The sequence below is a fragment of the Chrysochloris asiatica genome, unplaced genomic scaffold (assembly GCF_000296735.1).
Source record: "Chrysochloris asiatica unplaced genomic scaffold, ChrAsi1.0 scaffold00070, whole genome shotgun sequence".
NCBI classification, from domain to species: Eukaryota; Metazoa; Chordata; class Mammalia; order Afrosoricida; family Chrysochloridae; genus Chrysochloris; species Chrysochloris asiatica.
In genome coordinates, this window is record NW_006408588.1 from 11,521,842 (window position 1) to 11,526,605 (window position 4,764).

The 4,764-nt window shown below is 40.3% G+C and overlaps 1 protein-coding gene across 4 annotated transcripts in view; it reads right to left on the reverse strand.

Moving 5' to 3' along the window:
* NRXN3 (neurexin 3) overlaps positions 1-4,764 on the reverse strand; it is a 1,807,186-nt gene that overhangs the window by 791,332 nt on the left and 1,011,090 nt on the right. The gene's annotated exons all lie outside the window — the stretch shown is intronic.

Sequence of the window (4,764 nt, forward strand, 5' to 3'; positions counted from 1 at the left end):
CCTAGGACCATCAAGGGAGAAGAGCAGAGAGCGGGACCCTACCCAGAGAAGCAGTGATGCCTGAAATGGAGGCAGAGATGATGACGTGGAGCGATGGAGCAGCTGGAGACTTTAGATCCAGAGAGAGAGATCAGATCGACTGTGTGATGAAGACCTGGGGGGTACGGGGGAAGGATTGCAGGGTATACCCTTTGGTTGGTTGATGATGCATGGAGAGAATTGTAACCATGGCAATGAGAGGATATACGATAGAATGAATGTAAAACTAATGTTCTCCCATGTAAACTATCACATAATTCACAGTAAAACATTTAAGAAAAAAAAAAGAAAGCACAAAGTTGATGTAAAGTTTCAAAGGCCATGGAAGGAGAAAAACCTAATTAGAAAATTATAGAAATTCAAAAACCCATTATCATGGAGGTGATTCTGTCTCAGTGACCCTAGAGCACAGAGCAGGATTTCCATGTCTGTAAATCTCTCCAGAAACAAACAGCCTCGCTTTCTCCTGAAGAGTGACAGGTGGGTTCAAAGTGCCAACCTTTTCAGTCAGCAGTAATTGCTTTAACCACTGCACCACTAATGCTCCTCAGAAAATATGTTGTTGAGGTTGAGTAGGTTCGGACTCATAATGACTCTTCATGGGATATCTGAGGAGTGGCTGGTAGGTTTGAAGTGCTGACCTTGTAATTAGCACCACAAAGGTTTAATTCTAATTATATTCCTAGGAATGGGCTAGGAGTCCAGTGAGCAAACATTCATTGTCATTTCACTTTCAAAAGTTGTTTGTGAATGATCTTAACTTGGGAGAAAATGCTCAAGAACTCCTAGGACATATTTATAAATGTTCTTGAGGTAGATGTAGTATTTTTCAAATATATAAATCAAGACTTGCAGCCCTCTGCTCGTCACCTTTTCCTAACAGAATGTCTGTGTGAACATCATGAAGTTTTCAAGTGCTACTGCAAATGGAAAAATTGCTTCCTTCTCAAAACTACCCCAGATAATTGCTGAAAACCCAAGGAAAATGACACTGAATAATCACTTTATCATGAAGCTTAATGAGGCCTTCTCTGAAACTCAATCAAATGAAGACTTGGTGAAGACATTAAGTACCATTTCTTTCTATTCTTTAATTTAATTTGAAAACTTTCGTAAATTAAGACAAAACAATAAGTGCTCTCAGAAAGTTTGAAGATACTTGCAAACAGTCTGAGTCTTTCTTGCTTTTCCTTCTCTCCTCCCTTGCTGTCTTTCTTTTTGAATCATGTATCTTGTCTTTTCTTCACACAGTAAAGATAAAGAAGTATAGTCATGCTTGCATGTCATAAAATGTTCTTAGTACCCGTTTAATTAGTAAGTAACTCTAACTGAGTAATAGTTTGCTCAAATGGATGCAGATCCTGAAAACGTTCACCCAATAATTCAGGCCTGTATGAGATCACATTTGTCTATGATCCTGTGGCACTTTGAGTATACTAATTTAGTACGGTATGAGTGGGAGCATCCGTGCCTTCTCTTCAGGGGACCAGACTCCTTTCCCAGCCACAGGCAACTGCCATTCCATGGTGGCTTCCACACTGTTAACAGGTTTCAGTAGAATTTCTAGACTAACACAGATTCAGAAAAAAGGCCTAGTGATCTACCTCCAAAAATCACCAATGAAAATCCTAGGGATCAGAATAGTAAAATCTACAACCTACAAGGTTGGGCAGGACTAGGAAGCCATTTCATTCTATTGTGCATTGGGTTATTATGAGTCAGGAGTCATGGGCTGATTTGACATAGTGCTAAGATAAGGACTGAATTGCTAACAACAAGGTTGGCAGTTCAAACCCATCAGACACTCCTTGAAAACTCTACACAGGGTATTTATGAGTCAAAACAGATTAGATGGCACTTAATAGTAACGACAATTTAGTATGAGAGTTCTTGAATGATGCAAACAGGTAACACATTTGGCAGCTAACCAAAAAATTAGAAGTTCAAGTTGACCCATAGGTACCAGAAAAGAAAATCCTGGCCATCTAATTCTGAAAAATAAGGCCATAAAAACCCTATGGAAAACAGTCTACTCTGACACACACGGAGTTACCGTAAATCACAGTGAACTCAAGTTCAGTGAAATCAAGATGATGAGAAAGAGCCATTCTCCTGAGTTACAGGAAAAACGTATTTCACAAAGAAGCAATGATATATTCCAGGAGACCTTCAAAGATCATGAAGATTCACGTGGCTAGAATGTAGTGATCCCAGAGGCTAAGAGGTAGCACCTGAGATCCAAATGTGGGCAATGCTCAGATCATGTAAAGGTGTGCAAGCAGTAAGAAGTTTGGATGTTTACTCTAACTGCACTGGGACATCATTGAGACTTTTTTGAGCAAGGGAAAACTCCATGATGTGCTTTATTTTAATGAGACTGTTTGACACAGTAGCTGCAATGACAGGCTCAAACACAGTTACAAATGTGAGGATGATGCAGGGCCGGGTGATATTCAGTTCTATTGTGCATATGGTACCTATGAGTTGGAACTGACTCAATGGTGACTAACAACAGGAGCAACATGTTCTAGAATAATTTGTGGTTAACAAAACGATTGTGCAGAAGGGATAGAAAGTTCTCATATACCCGTCCCCTTGTACAGATTGTCCGATTAGCAACATCTTACATTCCTGTGATACATTATCACAATGGATAAATCACTGTCGCTAAACTGTTAATAGCTAAAGCCCATAGCTTACATTAGGGTTTCTTCTTGGTGTTCCACAGTTCTATAGGTTTTGACAATAGCAGAATGTCATGTATCCATCATTAGAGTATCATACCGAATCGTACATTATTCTAATGTTACTACTAAACTACTTATCTCTCGCTCCCACCCTCTCTCCCTGATCTGAACCCCAAACTCACCTCCACACCCACACCCAATTTGAACTCACAGATCTTTTCACTCTCTATTTTCTTCCCCATAATGGAGTCCTGGTATGGCACTGTGGGTTAATGCACCAGACTGCAAAGGCTTTTGAACTGCAAGGTCAGTGGTTCAAGCTCACCAAATGCTCCTCGGAAACCCTATCCAGGGTCCCATCACTATGGGTTGGAACCAATTCAACAGCACTTCACAACAAACGATGCCATATAGTTGGAATCATAATCTTTCATGTTGTTTGTTTTCATTTAGCAATATGCATTTAAGAGTCCTCCATGTTTTTTCATAGCTCATTTCTTTCATTGCTGAGTAATATGCTCATGTATGGACGATCTGAAGTTGCTCAGATTTTTTCTTAATCCACTCAAGTAATGAAGGATATTTCAGTTGCTTCCAATTTTTCATCAATTATGAACAGAGCTACTATCAACAATTTGTGTGCTCTGCTTTACATTTTAAATAGCTCTAATTACTGTGTAAAGAATAAATTGCTACAAGGTAAGTCAAAAAGGCACAGAGACCAGATTTTTTTTTGTAGTAATATTGTTGTTAAATGCCACCATGTCAGTTCAGACTCCTAACAACCCTGTATAAGGTTTCCAAGGATTGGCTAGTGGGTTTGAACCTCTGACCTTGCGGTTAAAATTGTCCTCGTGGTTGAGTGCTTATCCTACAGACAGCCCAGGTGAGGGAAAAGAGGAACAATCTTAAAGTAGCAGTCAAATTTGATTTTTTGTTGTTGAAGGAAGGACAGACAAGTGTTGCTGATGGATTAGGCCGAGAATCTAATTCATACACGTCTGTCCTTTCTTATCATAATCACCTTCAGGGCATGCACTATATCTCTTGGGTTCCCATTTTACATTCCCTAGTATCTAGGGGAAGCCCTGGTGTGGCTCTGTGGATTAATGTGCCAGACTGCAGGCTGCTCCTCTGCTGCTCCTCAGAAACCCTATACAGAGTCGCTATGGGTCTGAGTTGAATTGATGGCACTTCACAACAACAGTACCTAGTGCGTAGTCAGCATGAAACAAGTATCAATGCATGTCCCTCATCCTGCAAGACAAATCGTTTAGCTGCTGTCTTCTCCTTCACTGTAAACCCAAGCCCACTGCCAGTGAGTCATTTGTGGCTCATTGCAACCCTATAGGACAGAGCAGAACCTAGGGTTTCTGAGACTTTAAATGTTTACAGGAGCAGACCACCTCCTTTTTCTTCTGTGAACCTTGCAGCTTAACCACAAACATTCCTTCCCCACTGTAAAGTTGTTGTTGTTGTAAAATGCTGTTGAGTTGGTTCCAACCCATAGAGACCCTGTATAGGGTTTCTGAAGAGCAGCTAGTGAGCTTGAAGCGCCAACCTTGCAGTTCAAGCGGCTTTGCAATCTGGTGCATTAGCCCAGAGCACCATACCAGGACTGGGTAGAAATTTGTATCCATTATTTGAATCTGAATGTATTTTGGAAATACTTGAAACATAAAAGAAAGATCAATCTCTACACAAGTATGCTTTTAATGGTCAGCTTCTACCTTTCCTTTTAGTTCCAAAGAAACTATCAGGCAAGAACTTTTACTAGTAATGCTCTGGGTAGTTGGAACCTGCAAATATTCATCCAATGAATTTAACAAAAACAGTAAACTGTTTGGTTTTTAATTTTGCTATTTGTCTCCACGAGTCATAAAAATCATCTTTTGGTTAACTGCCATTGAGTTGGTTCGGACTCTGCCGGGGACCCGCCTCGACATAGGGGTTTGGTTCACGAGGAGGAGATACCTGACGGCGATTCATATATATCAAGAATACACAGAAGGAGACAAAGAGAGAGACAAAGAGACAC